This window comes from Hyperolius riggenbachi, chromosome 10 (genome assembly GCF_040937935.1).
Source record: "Hyperolius riggenbachi isolate aHypRig1 chromosome 10, aHypRig1.pri, whole genome shotgun sequence".
In the NCBI taxonomy this organism is placed as follows: Eukaryota; Metazoa; Chordata; class Amphibia; order Anura; family Hyperoliidae; genus Hyperolius; species Hyperolius riggenbachi.
Genome location: NC_090655.1, coordinates 70,668,854 through 70,691,998, shown reverse-complemented (window position 1 = coordinate 70,691,998; position 23,145 = coordinate 70,668,854).

Below are 23,145 nucleotides of genomic sequence, written 5' to 3'. Positions count from 1 at the left end.
TTTCTACTGGCTTCAAAACACAGAGGAAAAAGACCTTCTGCAGTCATTTACCTGCCAGCAGTAAATATGTTGACACCTGTGATAAATTCCAGAATGTAAATCAGGGCTTGGAGAGATTTTACAAGGGGCAAAAACTGACTAAATCATTTATAAATAAATAGTGTAACAAATAAGCAATACGATTACGTTATTTTCAGTACAGTTCCGTTTTAATCACTTCAAATAATTTAAAGTGACGCTGAAGCAAAAAAAATCCTAATGATATAATGAATTGGATGTGTAGTACAAATAATTAATAGAACATTAGTAGCAAAGAAAATGTCATATTTTTATTTTCATACATATAGCTTTTTTTATAACATTGCATTATTCTCTAATAATTGCAGTTTCCACAATACACTCAGCATTTTAAATGATTTCACAGAGCAGGCTACTGACCTTTTGAACTTTTCTCTGCAGATAAACCATAAACAAAGAAGAAACAATGAGAGACAGTTGAGATAAGTGGTTCAAAAGACAGTGCTGTCCATGACTATATAAAGTCGCAGAGCTCACAGAAGCTCTGTTGCATAGATACTTACGGAGCACATCTATTGTACTGTCCACAATTTGATTTCAGTAAATTTTGTATAGTAAATGAACAGAATTCTGTTCCTGGTGGGAACCATGTCTTTTGCCTACAGTTTGAGGCTAAATCCTGCTGTCATTTCTTCCTTTAACTTTTTTTCTTTTCTCCTCCAATCGCTGAGTCACCTCAGTCTTGCTTGTAAACACAAGTGAGCAGAGGATCATGTTTCAGCTAGGCAGGGAAATAAAGGGAAGAGGATGAATATATTATAGATAAAAAGAACCCCAAGTATGCAACTGAGTGGCAATGGCTATTAAAGGGCCAGTGCTCCTAAGGTATGTTATAACTCCAAACCATAACAGCTGAAAGTTTTTAAAGTTTTGAATGCTGGATTAGCATCTTTATTATTTTTTAGTATTTATATAGTGCCGACATCTTCCGTAGCGCTGTACAGAGTATATATAGTCTTGTCACTTAATACACTCAGACCAGTTGCTGTTGAAATTTGATTTTTATGATGACAATCCCACTTTAATTCTTCCTGTACTGGAAACAATATGAGACTCATATCTGTGCTAATACTATTTTATTTCTTAGCAGTACTACACATACAAATCATTATATCATAAGTTTATTTTCACTTCAGATTCCCTTTAAAAAAAAAAAGCCAAGCCTGCCAGAGCTCTGGAAGAGGACCGTTAGGCTAATTCTATAATTAAGTACCATCCAAGCAGCAGTTAATCGATCACTAAACTGATCTCAAAACGCAGGCATGATTGATTCATTCTTAACCACTTGCCGACCGCCCACTACCAATAGCCGGCAAAGTGGCACCCCCAGGACCGCATAACGCCAAACGGCAGTGGCACCTGGGGGACTGATTAGCCGGGGATCCGCCGGCATTAGGCTTTGCCCACCCGTGACGTCAACCTGCCGGCCATTTAGCAGCACCGGCGGGTTGTAAACAGCCCGATCTCGCCCTGCAAATGCGTATAATACACTTTGTAATGTACACAAAGTGTATTATACAGACTGCCTCCTCCCCTGGTAGTCCCAGTGATCGAGGGACCACCAGGGGAGGAGGCAGCTGTGTATGTAAACACACACACACTGATTCTGTCCCCCTGTCCTCCTGATAGCCCACAGCACCCCTCAGACCCCCCCCCCCCCCCCGATCACCCCCTCAGACCACTGTTTGCACCCAATCACCCCTCTAATCACCCATAAATCACCCCCTGTCACTATCTGTCAATGCTATATTTTAGATTACGTCCTAAACTGCCCCCTGGGGGCTCCTGATCACCCCCCCCCACACCCTCAGGTCCTCCCCAGACCCCCCCCCCCCTGTGTACTGTATACATCTATTCCCCCCTGTAATCACCCACTGATCACCTGTCAATCACCTGTCAATCACCTATCAATCACCCCCTGTCACTGCCACCCATCAGATCAGACCCTAACCTACCCCTTGCGGGCACCTGATCACCCGCCCACACCCTCAGATCGCCCGCAGACCCGCCCTCAGATCACCTCCCAAGTGCATTGTTTACATCTGTTCTCCCCTCTAATCACCCACTGATCACCCATCAATCACCCATCAATCACCCCCTGTCACCACCTGTCACTGCTACCCATCAGATCAGACCCTAATCTGCCCCTTGCGGGCACCCAATTACCCACCCACACCCTTAGATCGCCCTCAGACCCCCCCTGATCACCTCGCCAGTGCATTGCTTGCATCTATTCTCCCCTCTAATCATACCCTGATCACCTATCAATCACCCCGCCACCCCCCCTTGTCACCACTTGTCACTGCTACCCATCAGATCAGACCCTAATTTGCCCCTTGCGGGCACCCAAACACTTGCCCACACCCTCAGATCGCCCTCAGGCCCCCCTTATCACCTCCCCAGTGCATTATTTACATCTGTTCTTCCCTCTAATCACCCACTGATCACCCATCAATCACCCCCTGTCACCACCTATCACTGCTACCCATCATACCCATCAGATCAGACCCTCATCTGCCCCTTGCGGGCACCCAATCACCCGCCCACACCCTCAGATCGCCCTCAGACCCCCCTAATCACCTCCCCAGTGCATTGATAACATCTATTCCCCCCTCTAATCACAACCTGAGACACCCATAAATCCACTCCTGTCACCACCTGTCACCCCCTAGCACTCCTACCCATCAGATCAGGCCCTAATCTGCCCCCTGCGGGCTTATTATCACCCAGCCAAACCCTCACCCGCCCCACCGCAGTGACAGAATTTTTTTTTTCTGATCACTGCAAAAAACCCTGTACAATAACTGTGGTTATTAGGGGGTATTCCACTGAAACTACCCATGTAAAACAGCACCTACCTAGCAAAAGGGAGTACTTGTTAAGAAGAAAGCTGTGGTCACTGAGTTTTGTCAAAAAAAAAAAATCTTCTATGAAATCACCATACTCCTAACAGAATACTTTGGGGTGTCGTCTTTCTAAAATGGGGTCACTTGTGGTGTTCCTATACTGCCATGGCATTTTAGGGGCTCTAAACCGTGAGTAGTAGTCTAGAAATTAGATGCCTCAAAATGACCTGTGAAATCCTAAAGGTGCTCATAGGACTTTGGGCCCCTTAGCACAGCTAGGCTGCAAAAAAGTGTCACACATGTGGTATCGCCGTGCTCAGGACAAGTAGTATAATGTGTTTTAGGCTGTATTTTTACACATACCCATGCTGGGTGGGAGAAATATCTCTATAAATGGACAATTGTGTGTAAAAAAATAAAAAAATTCTCATTTACAGAGATATTTCTCCCACCCAGCATGGGTATGTGTAAAAATACATGCCAAAACACATTATGCTATTTCTCCTGAGTACGGCGATACCACATGTGTGGCACTTTTTTGCAACCTAGGTGCGCTAAGGGGCCCAAAGTCCTATGAGAACCTTTAGGCTTTACAGGGGTGCTTACAATTTAGCACCCCTCAAAATGCCAGGACAGTAAACACACCCCACAAATGACCCCATTTTGGAAAGTAGACACCCAAAAGTATTCAGAGAGGGGCATGGTGAGACCGTGGCAGATTTAATTTTTTTTGTCACAAGTTAGCAGAAATGAAAACTTTTTTTTTTATTTTTTATTTTTGTCACAAAGTGTCATTTTCCGCTAACTTGTGACAAAAAATAAAATATTCTATGAGCTCACCATGCCTCTTAGTGAATACTTTGGGATGTCTTCTTTCCAAAATGGGGTCATTTGGGGGGTATTTATACTATCCTGGAATTCTAGCACCTCATGAAACATGACAGGTGCTCAGAAAAGTCAGAGATGCTTCAAACTGGGGAAATTCACTCTTTGCACCATAGTTTGTAAACACTATAACTTTTACCCAAACAAAAACAAAAAAACAATAAGTGTCTATTTATTGATCAAAGACATGTAGCACAATAAATTTAGACAAAAATGTATATAGAAATTTTACTTTATTTGAAAAATGTCAGCACAGAAAGTAAAAAACAAAATTAATGTCTTTTTTGATGAATATAATAAAAACTAAAAATCACAGCAGCAATCAAATAGCACCAAAAGGAAGCTGTATTAGTGACAAGAAAAGGAGGTAAAATTCATTTACAGTGGTGTGAAAAACTATTTGCCCCCTTCCTGATTTCTTATTCTTTTGCATGTTTGTCACACTTAAATGTTTCTGCTCATCAAAAACCATTAACTATTAGTCAAAGATAACATAATTGAACACAAAATGCAGTTTTAAATGATGGTTTTTATTATTTATTGAGGAAAAAAAACTCAAAACCTACATGGCCCTGTGTGAAAAAGTGATTGCCCCCCTTGTTAAAAAATAACTTAACTGTGGTTTATCACACCTGAGTTCAATTTCTGTAGTCACCCCCAGGCCTGATTACTGCCTGTCACAGGAGCCCTAGTGGCTGACCGCACTTAGCCTTCTAAACGGTGCCAGCGCACAGATCGTGCGAACTCTGGTCGCAGTCAATGCGCAGGAACCGTTAAGAATTAGCCGCAGACAACTCAGAAGGGAGCCTGTGAGACACGGGTGATTACAACTTCACCCACTGGTTCAGGGTACTGCCACCACCGCGGTTACCATGGGACCGTGGAGCCCATTAACTGACTAATCCTGCGAATAAAACGGTTAAACACACGATATTCTGTCTAGCCAACAACAAACAAACAGTAGCGTATCTTCAGAGACCCGGGATCAGTTCTGTGTGTGCTGATAAGCAGGGTAGCAGACAGTGAATGACTTGGAGAAAGTCGTTTATTCACGCAATATAAATAATTAATATATACAGACAATTATTAAAATCAACAATTATTAAAACAGTAATAGCCAGTATAAAAAATAAAAGAAGGGAGAAAAATACTTAGTTCCTGGAAAGATATCCTTTTTGTGGGAAAACAGAGTTCTGGGTTTCAATTTGAGTTCAGAGTTCAGACCAGGTGGATGCCAGCATATCCTCAAGCTGGCATCTGATGAATTCAAGATGTTTCAGTGTGGAGGACACTGAGTTTGGGTCCTCAGCCATTCTTATGCCCCTGCTTCAGTAGGAGGGAGTGAGGGCGGGGAGCCATACACCCCCTTAGAAGATGAGATGAGCCCTCCCCTTATCCTGGGGGCTAGAAATCATATCTACCCATATATGGGCTCTATCTCACAGAACCGTACAGGTCAGGGCAGATTTATTAACATTTTCAGGTCTGTCTCGATTTACCCAGCGCCCTGATACCAGACATGAGGGGTGGGACCCCTGTGGTATCATCAGGGCATTTTCAAACTGCCTAACTGGCAGTCCTAACCTCAGAATGTTCTGAAACTTCCTCAGAACCAGCACCGGGGCTCATGCTACACTTCCCCCACGTTTGGTGAAGCTGCCATCTCAGGAACCCCAGAAATATTACAGATCTGGGAAGTTATGGATTATGCCATGAGACTTCAGGTTTATTCAGGGTGTGTTCTAGCTGCTAACAGCTGACTTTCCTTTGATCTTTACTAGGGAGCAAAGTGTCAAGACCTCCCGTGGATTTGTAGCCTGCCTGGCTGTACCTAGGCATCCTTTGGTTAATTAACATCTCCATGAGATCAGCTAAGTGTCACCTGGTTCCCAGAACCAAAAGGGGAATTGTGCCTTCCACAGGGAATATGTCCAAGCTAATTAACACCTTCCCCCCAGGCTGTCACTTCAGCTAAGACAGATCCCCCAGCTGTTCCTAGGCAGAGAGATACTACACATCAAATCTTGGTTCTATTGATCTGAAGCGCGATCGATGCAGGAATCGAGTGCGATCGTTCTTTTCTTCACGGGCGGTTCCAAGACGCGCCTGCGTCCCCGCAATCGTCCATGACAACCCTCCCCCTTGTCTGCGGCTCAGCCACTCATCCGCAAGATGTGTGGCGGCGCCGCTAACTTGGCTGACGGGCCTCGAGTTGCCGGTACGGCGGGAAAACCTATTGGAGCCTGTGGCTCGGTTCCCCTGGACCGGTCGCTGTCTGCTACCCTCAGGGTTGACCCAACATGGACCGTTCTGGACAGGGCGTTTGCGCCACTGCAATCGGACGTGGTGTCTGCCGGGACTGCTGACAACGGGCAGTGGGTTGGTTAGGTCAACAGCCAGCCCACGCAGGGTTCCCCTGCTGAGTGGCTGTGGACCTAAGGGAACCCCGCGGGAATCCCTGGACCTTCCCAGCTCCTGACAGACGGCACATGCCCTGCAGTAGTTTGCTACATCCCTGTTCATCCGGGGCCAATAAAACTGGTTCCGAATACCGGCGAGTGTCTTGCGGACAACCGAGTGCCCTGTCAGAGGATTACCATGTGCGGATTTCAGCACATGTCCCCTGAACGCACTCGGGACCACAAGCCACTTGGTATTCGCGTGGGATCTACCTGTGGGGGGCTGTACAGACTCACTGTACAGTCTCCCACCTTCCCAGTACACCTTGAAAGTGGCCCCGTCTGCGAGGGGCTCAGCGGCTTGCTGCCTGAGCACCTCCAGGCTTGGGTCACTTTGTAGTGCGGCTGAGAATATGGCGCTGTCAGTTTCAGCCAACTGGCTCATGTCACACGAGGCCAGCGGCTGAAAGGTCTCATCCCTGCGGTCAGAGGAGGGGGAGGAGGCCGGAACCCCCTCCACCTGTTCTGAGCTCGGGTTCTGAGCAGTGCAGCTGCGCGGTACTGCTAGCACAGGTACACTGTCAGAATGGCACAGACGGACATTACTCAAATCATCATTGCATGCAGTAATGACATTGACAGGTATAGACATTTTTTCATTACAGACAGGTTGTACAGTAAACTCAGGTACAGTTACAGCATCATCACAACAGACAGTCTGTACATCAAACTCAGGTGCCTTTGAAGCAGGCACTATTGAACCTGGTACCCTTGAACTGGGCACATTCAACCCGCCTCCCCCTGGTGCTCCCCCAAGTGTATAAAGTACCTGGTGGTGGGTGGAGAGTCCGTCTCCTCCCGTGAGCGACAAGGCGGTCGTGGCAGGTTCATAGTAGGACACAAGCTTGCCCAAATCAGTCCCCAGCAACACAGGGACTGGGAGATCCTTCATAACCCCAACAACCCTTTCGTGGATCCCTAATCCCCAATCCAGCTTCACTGTCGCGTGGGCTATGTGAAAAAGGGTGCCCTCTACTCCAGTAAGGGCAATGGATCGGCTGGAGCTGATGCTCTCCTTTGGCACAAGATGTGAGTGAACTAACGTGATGTCAGCTCCGGTGTCTCGAAATCCGGTGACAACTTTGCCGTTCACTCTAACAAGTTGCTGCTGGTCGGTTCGGTCGCGGATTTCCTTTCCGCGGGCAAACAGGACAAAATCTGATGATCCAGGCTGTGGTTCGCTGGCGGGTTGCCTCTGCTGTGGGTGAGGTACAGGTGATGCAGATGATCCAGGTGCTGGTGGTGTCTGTCTCTGCTCCGGACAGTCGAATTTCATGTGTCCGGGCTGGCGGCAGTAGTGACAGGTGACCTCTCCAGGCGCTGCAGGCCTGGGTGCAGCAGCTGCGCTGGGTGGCCTCTGTTGCGGACGGCTCACAGGGGCAGGAGGGTCTGCCGAGGTATTGGGCTGACCTCCTCTCCAGCTGGGTGGGACAGTTCTGCGGGTATCAGCCACCCGGGTAGTTGCAAAAGTCTCAGCAAGGTCTGCAGCGACAGTGGCTGAAGCCGGCCTGCGTTCTAACACAAACTGTCGTACATCAGCAGGGCAAATGTTCAGAAATTGTTCGAGGACTATCAAGTCCTCCAGGACGCCATAAGACCCTTTGGTGAGGTCTAGAGTCCACTGGCGTTATGTGGTGAGCAAGCTGCTGGCCACATCTCGGTACGAATCAGAAGACTTTTTCTGCCAGGCCCTGAACTTTTTCCGATAGGCTTCTGGCGTCAGCTGGTACTTAGTAATGATAGCGTCTTTTATAGCAGCATAATCATTATCCTTCTCCGCAGGCAATTCTGCGAAGGCATCAAGCGCTTTGTAGCGCAGCAAAGGTGTCAGATGTCTGGCCCACTGGTCTTGGGACAGACGATACTGACGGCATGCTTTTTCAAAAGACCGCAAAAACAAGTCAATGTCTGTGTCTTTTTCAATATTAGCAAATTTAAATTTTGCACTTACGGGTGGTGCAGCTCCTTCAGCAGGGAGGCTGGGCGGTGAACTCCGGCTGGCCTGTTGCACTTTTGCCATGTTTAGCTCATGCTGTCGTTGGCGTTCCCGCTCAGCGGCATCCCTCTCCGCGTGGCGTTCTGCGGCTGCAGCAGCAGCGGCTTGCCGCTCCCGTTCCTCCCGCATTTGCCGCTCTGTCCGCGCTTCTGCAGATTGGCGCTCCTCACGCATGTACTGCAGGTACTTGTCCAGGTCAGTGTCCATCAGCTTTTGTAATGCCTGCTGCATTAGCGGATCAGTACAAACGGACAGTCCAGTACTGGCCGGTTCCAGGCGAGTACTTTCAGAAACTCTGGGGTTGGGGTCCACACTGACATTCTCCTGCATAACTGTTGATGCAGGGCCCTCAGGATGCACAACCTCTGTACGGTCAGGAGTCTCAGTCTCTGGTTCCCCTCGATTGTCAGATGGGCTGGTATCCACTTCAGCGGACACTCCCGCCTCCCGCAGTTGCTGGGTATCCCATTGAAACAATTCCGTTACCAGGTCCCCTTGTTTCTTGCGGCCGACATCAATGCCTCTCTCTTGGCAAAGATTTTGCAGGTCTGCCAGGCACATTTTCTTGTAGTTCCCGGACATTTCCACGCCAAATAAAATAAAACTTTTGGGGAGGGGTACTGGCTACACAGTCTCTCTGTATATATAAAAAATATATTGCCTTCCAGCTACACCAACGAATTAGTTCGTTTCTCGATAGCGCTAGCGCTGTCGTAGATACTTTCAGCACAACACAGGTCCCAACCGCTGCCTAACACTGTCACAGGAGCCCTAGTGGCTGACCGCACTTAGCCTTCTAAACGGTGCCAGCGCACAGATCGTGCGAACTCTGGTCGCAGTCAATGCGCAGGAACCGTTAAGAATTAGCCGCAGACAACTCAGAAGGGAGCCTGTGAGACACGGGTGATTACAACTTCACCCACTGGTTCAGGGTACTGCCACCACCGCGGTTACCATGGGACCGTGGAGCCCATTAACTGACTAATCCTGCGAATAAAACGGTTAAACACACGATATTCTGTCTAGCCAACAACAAACAAACAGTAGCGTATCTTCAGAGACCCGGGATCAGTTCTGTGTGTGCTGATAAGCAGGGTAGCAGACAGTGAATGACTTGGAGAAAGTCGTTTATTCACGCAATATAAATAATTAATATATACAGACAATTATTAAAATCAACAATTATTAAAACAGTAATAGCCAGTATAAAAAATAAAAGAAGGGAGAAAAATACTTAGTTCCTGGAAAGATATCCTTTTTGTGGGAAAACAGAGTTCTGGGTTTCAATTTGAGTTCAGAGTTCAGACCAGGTGGATGCCAGCATATCCTCAAGCTGGCATCTGATGAATTCAAGATGTTTCAGTGTGGAGGACACTGAGTTTGGGTCCTCAGCCATTCTTATGCCCCTGCTTCAGTAGGAGGGAGTGAGGGCGGGGAGCCATACACCCCCTTAGAAGATGAGATGAGCCCTCCCCTTATCCTGGGGGCTAGAAATCATATCTACCCATATATGGGCTCTATCTCACAGAACCGTACAGGTCAGGGCAGATTTATTAACATTTTCAGGTCTGTCTCGATTTACCCAGCGCCCTGATACCAGACATGAGGGGTGGGACCCCTGTGGTATCATCAGGGCATTTTCAAACTGCCTAACTGGCAGTCCTTACCTCAGAATGTTCTGAAACTTCCTCAGAACCAGCACCGGGGCTCATGCTACACTTCCCCCACGTTTGGTGAAGCTGCCATCTCAGGAACCCCAGAAATATTACAGATCTGGGAAGTTATGGATTATGCCATGAGACTTCAGGTTTATTCAGGGTGCGTTCTAGCTGCTAACAGCTGACTTTCCTTTGATCTTTACTAGGGAGCAAAGTGTCAAGACCTCCCGTGGATTTGTAGCCTGCCTGGCTGTACCTAGGCATCCTTTGGTTAATTAACATCTCCATGAGATCAGCTAAGTGTCACCTGGTTCCCAGAACCAAAAGGGGAATTGTGCCTTCCACAGGGAATATGTCCAAGCTAATTAACACCTTCCCCCCAGGCTGTCACTTCAGCTAAGACAGATCCCCCAGCTGTTCCTAGGCAGAGAGATACTACACATCAAATCTTGGTTCTATTGATCTGAAGCGCGATCGATGCAGGAATCGAGTGCGATCGTTCTTTTCTTCACGGGCGGTTCCAAGACGCGCCTGCGTCCCCGCAATCGTCCGTGACAGCCCTCCCCCTTGTCTGCGGCTCAGCCACTCATCCGCAAGATGTGTGGCGGCGCCGCTAACTTGGCTGACGGGCCTCGAGTTGCCGGTACGGCGGGAAAACCTATTGGAGCCTGTGGCTCGGTTCCCCTGGACCGGTCGCGGTCTGCTACCCTCAGGGTTGACCCAACATGGACCGTTCTGGACAGGGCGTTTGCGCCACTGCAATCGGACGTGGTGTCTGCCGGGACTGCTGACAACGGGCAGTGGGTTGGTTAGGTCAACAGCCAGCCCACGCAGGGTTCCCCTGCTGAGTGGCTGTGGACCTAAGGGAACCCCGCGGGAATCCCTGGACCTTCCCAGCTCCTGACAGACGGCACATGCCCTGCAGTAGTTTGCTACATCCCTGTTCATCCGGGGCCAATAAAACTGGTTCCGAATACCGGCGAGTGTCTTGCGGACAACCGAGTGCCCTGTCAGAGGATTACCATGTGCGGATTTCAGCACATGTCCCCTGAACGCACTCGGGACCACAAGCCACTTGGTATTCGCGTGGGATCTACCTGTAGGGGGCTGTACAGACTCACTGTACAGTCTCCCACCTTCCCAGTACACCTTGAAAGCGGCCCCGTCTGCGAGGGGCTCAGCGGCTTGCTGCCTGAGCACCTCCAGGCTTGGGTCACTTTGTAGTGCGGCTGAGAATATGGCGCTGTCAGTTTCAGCCAACTGGCTCATGTCACACGAGGCCAGCGGCTGAAAGGTCTCATCCCTGCGGTCGGAACCCCCTCCACCTGTTCTGAGCTTGGGTTCTGAGCAGTGCAGCTGCGCGGTACTGCTAGCACAGGTACACTGTCAGAATAGCACAGACGGACATTACTCAAATCATCATTGCATGCAGTAATGACATTGACAGGTATAGACATTTTTTCATTACAGACAGGTTGTACAGTAAACTCAGGTACAGTTACAGCATCATCACAACAGACAGTCTGTACATCAAACTCAGGTGCCTTTGAAGCAGGCACTATTGAACCTGGTACCCTTGAACTGGGCACATTCAACCCGCCTCCCCCTGGTGCTCCCCCAAGTGTATAAAGTACCTGGTGGTGGGTGGAGAGTCCGTCTCCTCCCGTGAGCGACAAGGCGGTCGTGGCAGGTTCATAGTAGGACACAAGCTTGCCCAAATCAGTCCCCAGCAACACAGGGACTGGGAGATCCTTCATAACCCCAACAACCCTTTCGTGGATCCCTAATCCCCAATCCAGCTTCACTGTCGCGTGGGCTATGTGAAAAAGGGTGCCCTCTACTCCAGTAAGGGCAATGGATCGGCTGGAGCTGATGCTCTCCTTTGGCACAAGATGTGAGTGAACTAACGTGATGTCAGCTCCGGTGTCTCGAAATCCGGTGACAACTTTGCCGTTCACTCTAACAAGTTGCTGCTGGTCGGTTCGGTCGCGGATTTCCTTTCCGCGGGCAAACAGGACAAAATCTGATGATCCAGGCTGTGGTTCGCTGGCGGGTTGCCTCTGCTGTGGGTGAGGTACAGGTGATGCAGATGATCCAGGTGCTGGTGGTGTCTGTCTCCGCTCCGGACAGTCGAATTTCATGTGTCCGGGCTGGCGGCAGTAGTGACAGGTGACCTCTCCAGGCGCTGCAGGCCTGGGTGCAGCAGCTGCGCTGGGTGGCCTCTGTTGCGGACGGCTCACAGGGGCAGGAGGGTCTGCCGAGGTATTGGGCTGACCTCCTCTCCAGCTGGGTGGGACAGTTCTGCGGGTATCAGCCACCCGGGTAGTTGCAAAAGTCTCAGCAAGGTCTGCAGCGACAGTGGCTGAAGCCGGCCTGCGTTCTAACACAAACTGTCGTACATCAGCAGGGCAAATGTTCAGAAATTGTTCGAGGACTATCAAGTCCTCCAGGACGCCATAAGACCCTTTGGTGAGGCCTAGAGTCCACTGGCGTAGTGTGGTGAGCAAGCTGCTGGCCACATCTCGGTACGAATCAGAAGACTTTTTCTGCCAGGCCCTGAACTTTTTCCGATAGGCTTCTGGCGTCAGCTGGTACTTAGTAATGATAGCGTCTTTTATAGCAGCATAATTATTATCCTTCTCCGCAGGCAATTCTGCGAAGGCATCAAGCGCTTTGTAGCGCAGCAAAGGTGTCAGATGTCTGGCCCACTGGTCTTGGGACAGACGATACTGACGGCATGCTTTTTCAAAAGACCGCAAAAACAAGTCAATGTCTGTGTCTTTTTCAATATTAGCAAATTTAAATTTTGCACTTACGGGTGGTGCAGCTCCTTCAGCAGGGAGGCTGGGCGGTGAACTCCGGCTGGCCTGTTGCACTTTTGCCATGTTTAGCTCATGCTGTCGTTGGCGTTCCCGCTCAGCGGCATCCCTCTCCGCGTGGCGTTCTGCGGCTGCAGCAGCAGCGGCTTGCCGCTCCCGTTCCTCCCGCATTTGCCGCTCTGTCCGCGCTTCTGCAGATTGGAGCTCCTCACGCATGTACTGCAGGTACTTGTCCAGGTCAGTGTCCATCAGCTTTTGTAATGCCTGCTGCATTAGCGGATCAGTACAAACGGACAGTCCAGTACTGGCCGGTTCCAGGCGAGTACTTTCAGAAACTCTGGGGTTGGGGTCCACACTGACATTCTCCTGCATAACTGTTGATGCAGGGCCCTCAGGATGCACAACCTCTGTACGGTCAGGAGTCTCAGTCTCTGGTTCCCCTCGATTGTCAGATGGGCTGGTATCCACTTCAGCGGACACTCCCGGCTCCCGCAGTTGCTGGGTATCCCATTGAAACAATTCCGTTACCAGGTCCCCTTGTTTCTTGCGGCCGACATCAATGCCTCTCTCTTGGCAAAGATTTTGCAGGTCCGCCAGGCACATTTTCTTGTAGTTCCCGGACATTTCCACGCCAAATAAAATAAAACTTTTGGGGAGGGGTACTGGCTACACAGTCTCTCTGTATATATAAAAAATATATTGCCTTCCAGCTACACCAATGAATTAGTTCGTTTCTCGATAGCGCTAGCGCTATCGTAGATACTTTCAGCACAACACAGGTCCCAACCGCTGCCTAACACTGTCACAGGAGCCCTAGTGGCTGACCGCACTTAGCCTTCTAAACGGTGCCAGCGCACAGATCGTGCGAACTCTGGTCGCAGTCAATGCGCAGGAACCGTTAAGAATTAGCCGCAGACAACTCAGAAGGGAGCCTGTGAGACACGGGTGATTACAACTTCACCCACTGGTTCAGGGTACTGCCACCACCGCGGTTACCATGGGACCGTGGAGCCCATTAACTGACTAATCCTGCGAATAAAACGGTTAAACACACGATATTCTGTCTAGCCAACAACAAACAAACAGTAGCGTATCTTCAGAGACCCGGGATCAGTTCTGTGTGTGCTGATAAGCAGGGTAGCAGACAGTGAATGACTTGGAGAAAGTCGTTTATTCACGCAATATAAATAATTAATATATACAGACAATTATTAAAATCAACAATTATTAAAACAGTAATAGCCAGTATAAAAAATAAAAGAAGGGAGAAAAATACTTAGTTCCTGGAAAGATGTCCTTTTTGTGGGAAAACAGAGTTCTGGGTTTCAATTTGAGTTCAGAGTTCAGACCAGGTGGATGCCAGCATATCCTCAAGCTGGCATCTGATGAATTCAAGATGTTTCAGTGTGGAGGACACTGAGTTTGGGTCCTCAGCCATTCTTATGCCCCTGCTTCAGTAGGAGGGAGTGAGGGCGGGGAGCCATACACCCCCTTAGAAGATGAGATGAGCCCTCCCCTTATCCTGGGGGCTAGAAATCATATCTACCCATATATGGGCTCTATCTCACAGAACCGTACAGGTCAGGGCAGATTTATTAACATTTTCAGGTCTGTCTCGATTTACCCAGCGCCCTGATACCAGACATGAGGGGTGGGACCCCTGTGGTACCATCAGGGCATTTTCAAACTGCCTAACTGGCAGTCCTTACCTCAGAATGTTCTGAAACTTCCTCAGAACCAGCACCGGGGCTCATGCTACACTTCCCCCACGTTTGGTGAAGCTGCCATCTCAGGAACCCCAGAAATATTACAGATCTGGGAAGTTATGGATTATGCCATGAGACTTCAGGTTTATTCAGGGTGTGTTCTAGCTGCTAACAGCTGACTTTCCTTTGATCTTTACTAGGGAGCAAAGTGTCAAGACCTCCCGTGGATTTGTAGCCTGCCTGGCTGTACCTAGGCATCCTTTGGTTAATTAACATCTCCATGAGATCAGCTAAGTGTCACCTGGTTCCCAGAACCAAAAGGGTAATTGTGCCTTCCACAGGGAATATGTCCAAGCTAATTAACACCTTCCCCCCAGGCTGTCACTTCAGCTAAGACAGATCCCCCAGCTGTTCCTAGGCAGAGAGATACTACACATCAAATCTTGGTTCTATTGATCTGAAGCGCGATCGATGCAGGAATCGAGTGCGATCGTTCTTTTCTTCACGGGCGGTTCCAGGACGCGCCTGCGTCCCCGCAATCGTTCGTGACACTGCCACACCTGTTTCAATCAAGAAATCACTTAAATAGGAGCTATCTGACACAGAGAAGTAGACCAAAAGCACCTCAAAAGCTAGACATCATGCCAAGATCCAAAGAAATTCAGGAACAAATGAGAACAAAAGTACTGTAATTGAGATCTATTAGTTTGGTAAAGGTTATAAAGCCATTTCTAAAGCTTTGGGACTCCAGCGAACCACAGTGAGAGCCATTATCCACAAATGGCAAAAACATGGAACAGTGATGAACCTTCCCAAGAGTGGCTGGCCGACCAAAATTACCCCAAGAGCGCAGAGAAAACTCATCCGAGAGGCCACCAAAGACCCCAGGACAACATCTAAAGAACTGCAGGCCTCACTTGCCTCAATTAAGGTCAGTGTTCACAACTCCACCATAAGAAAGAGACTGGGCAAAAATGGCCTGCATGGCAGATATCCAAGGTGCAAACCACTTTTAAGCAAAAAGAACATTAAGGCTCGTCTCAACTTTGCTAAAAAAACATCTCAATGATTGCCAAGACTTGTGGGAAAATACCTTGTGGACCACCGAGACAAAAGTAGAACTTTTTGGAAGGTGCGTTTCCTGTTAAATCTGCCGTAGAAGTAACACAGCATTTCAGCAAAAGAACATCATACCAACAGTAAAATATGGTGGTGGTAGTGTGATGGTGTGGGGTTGTTTTGCTGCTTCAGGACCTGGAAGGCTTGCTGTGATAGATGGAACCATGAATTCTACTGTCTACCAAAAAATCCTGAAGGAGAATGTCCGGCCATCTGTTCGTCAACTCAAGCTGAAGCGATCTTGGGTGCTGCAGCAGGACAATGACCCAAAAGACACCAGCAAATCCACCTCTGAATGGCTGAAGAAAAACAAAATGAAGACTTTGGAGTGGCCTAGTCAAAGCCCTGACCTGAATCCTATTGAGATGTTGTGGCATGACCTTAAAAAGGCAGTTCATGCTAGAAAACCCTCAAATAAAGCTGAATTACAACAATTCTGCAAAGATGAGTGGGCCAAAATTCCTCCAGAGCGCTGTGAAAGACTTGTTGCAAGTTATCGCAAACGCTTGATTGCAGTTATTGCTGCTAAGGGTGGCCCAACCAGTTATTAGGTTCAGGGGGCAATTTCTTTTTCACACAGGGCCATGTAGGTTTTGAGTTTTTTTTCTCACTAAATAATAAAAACCATCATTTAAAACTGCATTTTGTGTTTAATTATGTTATCTTTAACTCATGGTTAATGGTTTTTGATGAGCAGAAACATTTAAGTGTGACAAACATGCAAAAGAATAAGAAATCAGGAAGGGGGCAAATAGTTTTTCACACCACTGTAGATAGTAGGTTGTATGACCGAGCAATAAACCGTTAAAGCTGCAGTGGTCTGAATGGAAAAAAAGTGTCTGGTCCTTAAAGCAGTAGGATCAGCCATACTATGCCAGGAAAAAAAAAACACATATATAAGTAGATAAATACTTGATCTACTTACATAACACATGTATTATACTGTCCACGTTTTGATTTCAGTGAATGTTATATAGTAAATGATGAGAATTCTGTTCCTGGTGGGGGCCATGTCTTTTGCCCACAGTAAAGGCTAACTCGTGATGTCATTTCTGCCCTTTACTTTTTTTCTTGTCTCCTCCAATCGCTGAGTCACCTCAGCCTTGCTTGTAAACATAAGTGATTAGGGGATTAGGTTTCAGATAAGCAGCAGGCAGGGAAATAAAGGGAAGAGGAGGAATAGATTATAGATAAGAACCCCCAGCATGCAATTCTTTGGCAACGACTACTAAAGGGCCAGTGTTCCTTAAGTATGTGATAACTTCAAATCATAACAGCAGAAAAAGTTTTGAATGCAGGCTTAGTATCTTTATCACTTAATACACTCAGACCAGTTGCTGTTGAAATTTGATTTTTTTTGGTGACGATACCGCTTTAAGGGGTTTTAAGACTGCAGTCCTTAAGTGGTTAATAAAATGCTGAACTGGAATTATTCCCACAGAAAAACTGTGAATCAACAGATACGGAGAGATGATATCGTAAGAGTTCCCCAAGATGGATCTCAAGAGGCCATGAAATTCTTATCAGGAGTTGCTATGAAATTCATATAAGATCGCACATGAATTTCCCCCATGGAAAGTTTGGATGGATTATTATATGGCTTTCATTGTTTTTATTTTTAATTTTTATTTTAACATAGATTATTCATAATCACGGCTGAAGCTGTTGCATGCATTTAATCAGCTATACTTATTTCATTCAGAAGATATATTTTCGTTATCTTCCTGGGAATTTTTCCATTTTTGAACTAATTAATTAAATCTGTGAATTTCATTTTTTGATTAAGAAAGAATCAATCAGATTTTCTCTTTGAGATTAGTTTTAGGATATAGTACTATTAACTATTTATGGAGTTGTATAGCGTTATTTGCATAATGACTGGGTTAGCCTCGTGGGGGCCTGTGCTAGGATTACGATGAGCTTTAGATCTTTGTTAAATTATGTATGTGGATAAATAAAGGAAACTATTTGTTGACATTATCTGAATGATGTCATCTGTGGAGTATATCTACATCACAGAGGCGCTTATCGTGACCTTAAGACTGCACTGTGTGCACTCCTGTTCGTTATTGCCTAAAGAAGCGGGAATATACCCGCGAAACGCGTTGCGCTGTATGTTGGAGTATATAAATAAATTTGTTTGTACTAAAACCGACAGTATCATGTCTGCTTCGGGGAGATGAGTCCACCACCGCCTCCCAAGGAATTTTAAAGTTTTTAGATATATTTTATTCTGTTGGCGCCTCTGTTCTCCTTACAATATCAGCATCCACCCCTGGTGGAGGGGTTGAATTCCCTTTCTTCTCCTAATCTACAGAGAATTACATCTTAATCCTGAGTGAGGACAGGCTTAATCTCCTCTCCTGCCTACACAGTGGTTGCCTAATTGGTAACCCTGACTTGTGAGTATATCCATCATTAGAGATGTCGCGAACCTCCAATTTTCGGTTCGCGAACACCGTTCGCGAACCTTCGCAGAAGGTTCGGTTCGTGTAAAAGTTCGCGAACCGCAATAGACTTCAATGGTGATGCGAACTTTGAAAAATAGAAAAAATTATGTTGGCCACAAAAGTGATGGAAAATATGTTTCAAGGAGTCTAACACCTGGAGGGGGGCATGGCGGAGTGGGATACATGCCCAAAGTCCCGGGGAAAAATCTGGATTTGACGCAAAGCAGCGTTTTAAGGGCAGAAATCACATTGAATGCTAAATTGCAGGCCTAAAGTGCTTTAAAACACCTTGCATGAGTATACATCAATCAGGGAGTGTAATTAGAGTTCTGCTTCACACTGACACACCAAACTCACTATGTAACGCACCGAAAACAGCTGTTTGCGTAGTGACGGCCATGCTGGACTGGTGCGCACCGTGGCCAGAGTGTAGGCCGTGGCGTTTTTAAAGCCCATATGGTCGCCAGGCTGTGGTAGCTCAATGATAGAACAACAGTGACTGTCCAGCTGATCAAATTTGGTCTGACCACAATGAAGCAACGAACTTATTATCTTTTGTGTCCCACCCCCACCCGAGACACTCAAATAGCCGGCGGTCATTGCTTCATTGTGATATGCAAGCCCCTTCACCACGGCAAGGTAATGATCACGAAGGAGGATGGGCACATGTACATGCCTTTTGTTTTTTTGTTGCAGCTGCCCGCAGTGCAGCCAGAAAAATTAGGCAGGCATGTACATGCACCAGAAAAATTAGTGTAGCGGCCACTGCTAGCAGCGCCCTTAAAAATTCCGGAATCCGCCTAGAGTCCTGGACCCTGTTGGTGGTGGCGGAGAAGGCAAGCGGCCTGCAGGCAGAGATGCTGTGTGTGGGGACTGACTTAGTCTTCGGTCGTGCAGTAGCCCTCCGTGATCCATTCCTCATTCATTTTGATAAAGGTCAGGTACTGAACACTGTCGTGACTTAGGCGACTTCTCTTCTCAGTAACTATGCCTCCAGCTGCACTGAAGGTCCTTTTTGACAGGACGCTTGCGGCAGAGCAAGAGAGAAGTTGTATGGCAAATTGGGACAGCTCTGGCCACAGGTCAAGCCTGCGCAACCAGTAGTCCAAGGGTTCATCGACGCTTTTCGCAGTGTCTACATCCACACTCAAGGCCAGGTAGTCGGCTACCTGCCGGTCCAGGCGTTGGTGGAGGGTGGATCCGGAAGGACTATGCCGAGGAGTTGGACTAAAGAATGTCCGCATGTCCGACATCACCCTGAGATCGCTGGGGCGTCCTGTCCTTGCCTGCGTGGACTTGGGAGGAGAAGGGTTACTGCCAGTGGTACCTTGATTGCGTTGTGCAGCCACATCACCCTTAAACGCATTGTAAAGCATCATCGACAGCTTGTTCTGCAAGTGCTGCATCCTTTCCGCCTTGTGTTAAGTTGGTAACAGGTCCGCCACTTTGTGCCTGTACCGAGGGTCTAGTAGCGTGGCCACCCAGTACAGGTCATTCGCCTTGAGTTTTTTTATACGGGGATCCCTCAACAGGCTGGACAACATGAAAGAGGCAATCTGCACAAAGCTGGATGCAGACGTACTCTCCATCTCCTCTTGCTCTTCCTCAGTGACGGGACGCAACTCCTCTTCCTCCCCCCAGCCACGAACAATACCACGGGAACGTGGAGCAGCAGAAGCCCCCTGTGACGGCTGCTGCGGTTGTTCTTCTTCCGCCGCCTCTTCCTCCTCCACAGAAACACCTTCCTCATCACCATCATCAGAGTCTGACTCCTCTCCTTCCCCACACGACTCCTCTTCTTCCTCCTCCTCCTCCTCCCCCCTCTGTGCTGCCGCAGGTGTTGTGGAAACATCGGGTTCAGGTGTAAATCGCTCCCACGACTCCTGCTGCTGTAACTGTTCTCGTTCACGCTCCTCCACAGCTGTATCCACCACTCTACGCACGGCATGCTCCAGGAAGTAGGCGTAGGGGATCAAGTCGCTGATGATGCCCTCAGTGCGACTCACCAGTTTGGTCACCTCCTCAAAGGGCTCCATGACCCTGCATGCATTTCGCATCAGTGTCCAGTTGTTGGGCCACAACATCCCCATCCTCCCAGATTGTGTCCTTGTACTGCAATGATACAGGTACTGGGTGATGGCTTTCTCCTGGTCTAGCAGGCGAGAGAACATCAGCAGGGTGGGATTCCAGCGAGTCGGGCTATCGCAAATCAGGCGTCTCACCGGCAAGTTGTTTCTACGCTGAATGTCCGCAAAGCGTGCCATGGCCTTGTAAGAGCGCCTGAAATGCCCACACAACTTCCTGGCCTGCTTCAGGACGTCCTCTAAGCCTGGGTACTTGGACACAAATCTTTGCACGACCAGATTCAGCACATGTGCCATGCAGGGTATGTGTGTCAGCTTTCCCAAATTCAACGCAGAAATGAGATTGCTGCCGTTGTCACACATCACGTTGCCGATCTCAAGCTTGTGCGGGGTCAGCCATTGCTCCACCTCAGGGGTGTTTCTAGCCACTTTGTCACTCCAGGCAAGAAAACCTGTGGCGCCCCCCCCCCCCGAAATCTCAGGGCCAGCCAGGGGAGAGGGGGGCATATAATATTAAGAGGGGGCACGCCATTCGCCACTCACTATGAGGGTCTGTCTCCCCTCTGCAGACTGTGCGCACACTCTGTGCACTGTGCAGCATGTATGTCTCCCTCCCTCTGACTCTGAGACTGCCCAAACCCACACGCAGCAGGCATGATGCTATATGCCAGGGGTCTGCAACCTTTAAGAATTAAAGAGCCACTTGGGCCCATTTCCGAAAAGAGAAAAAAAACTGGGAGCCGCAAAACCATTATAAAACAGATATGACCCCAATATGCACAAATCGTTAGCAGATATGACCCCAATATGCACAAATCGTTAGCAGATATGACCCCAATATGCACAAATCGTTAGCAGATATGACCCCAATATGCAGATATGACCCCAATATGCACAAATCGTTAGCAGATCTGACCCCAATATGCACAAATCGTTAGCAGATATGACCCCAATATGCACAAATCGTTAGCAGATATGACCCCAATATGCACAAATCGTTAGCAGATATGACCCCAATATGCACAAATCGTTAGCAGATATGACCCCAATATGCACAAATCGTTAGCAGATATGACCCCAATATGCACAAATCGTTAGCAGATATGACCCCAATATGCACAAATCGTTAGCAGATATGTCCCCAATATGCACAAATCGTTAGCAGATATGACCCCAATATGCACAAATCGTTAGCAGATATGACCCCAATATGCAGATATGACCCCAATATGCACAAATCGTTAGCAGATATGACCCCAATATGCACAAATCGTTAGCAGATCTGACCCCAATATGCACAAATCGTTAGCAGATATGACCCCAATATGCACAAATCGTTAGCAGATATGACCCCAATATGCACAAATCGTTAGCAGATATGACCCCAATATGCACAAATCGTTAGCAGATATGACCCCAATATGCACAAATCGTTAGCAGATATGACCCCAATATGCACAAATCGTTAGCAGATATGACCCCAATATGCACAAATCGTTAGCAGATATGACCCCAATATGCACAATCCTACAGCAGAAATGACCCCAATATGCACAAATCCTTAAGCAGATCTGAAAAGAAAAACCCATTTACTCACCTAGTCAGAAGAACTCCTGTCACGATCTCCTCCTGTCACGATCTCCTCCTGTCACGATCTCCTCCTGTCACGATCTCCTCCTATCCCGACCTCCGGTCCCGACCTCCTTGTGGCGCGCAACTCCCTCGGCTCCTCTTCCTTCCTTCCCAGGGCCAGCCAGGGGGGCATAAAAAAATGATCAATAGCTGCGAGCAGCAGAGGCAGAGCAGAGGGCACTCACTGTGACTCTGTGAGCCGGTGTCGCCTCTCTCTGCATGTAGCAGCCAGCCGCCCTGGTGCGTCACTTCTTCTAGACTTCTACCCACGTGTGACAGCCAGGCGGGGGGCAGAGTTAGGGGCGGCGCCGAGTGTGTAAATAAATCAGCGTGCTGCGATCGCACGCTCAGCAATCAGCACAGTCTGAGAAGGAGAGGGGGCGGAGTTGGACCAGTAGGCGGCAGCCAGCACGCACTGTCTGCACAGCACATATAAACTAACGTGCGTGCAGGCTTGCAACTGCTCGGACTCGGAGGCTCTGAATGGAGAAGACTCGAGGAAGGGGGCGGACCAGTAGGCGGCGCCGGGCACAGGCTGAGCTGCCTGTCACAGCCGGCGCCGACCTGGCTGGCTGAATGCAGAAGGAAAAAAAATAAATAAATAAACACTGACGCACAGAGGAGCGCCCACTGCCACCAACTGCGCTATAGGCAAAAATTTATAGTTGCCTAATGGCACAGACGCCCCTGCTCCACCTGTTTGTTAAGAGCAGCCAGGAGAGCTGCTCCAGTGTGACTCTCTGCTTTCAGGCAAGACATGTCTAACACTGCGTGACACCGTCGTACCTGGCATGCAGCATAGACCCTGGGGTGCTGGGGCTGTGTAGCTGGAGAGGAGATCGTGGCACCAGCCAAGGAGGAGGAGGAAGCTGACGACAGCGAAGAGGTGGTAGCAGGTGGAAAGGAGGTGGCTGGAGGCCTGCCTGCAAGCCGTGAATGTGTGACAAGTCGGTCCGCTGTGCAGCCACGTACTCCCTGCTTGCTGCCATCGGTCACCAGGTTGACCCAATGGGCTGTGTATGTAATGTAGTGGCCCTGCCCGTGCTTGGCAGACCAGGCATCCGTGGTCAGGTGGACCCTTGACCCAACACTCTTCGCAATAGATGACACCACTTGCCTCTCAACTGCACGGTACAGTTTGGGTATGGCCTTTTGTGAAAAATAATTGCGGCCTGGTATCTTCCACTGCGGTGTACCAATGGCCACAAACTTACGGAAAGCCTCCGACTCCACCAGCTTGTATGGTAATATCTGGCGAGCTAATAGTTCCGCCACACCAGCTGTCAGATGCCGGGCAAGAGGGTGACATTTGCTTCTTACGTTCAAATACTTCCTTCACGGACAGCTGGGTACTGCTGTGGGCAGAGGAGAAGGAACCGCTGAAGGGAAGAGGCGGTGTGGAGGAGGGTGGCT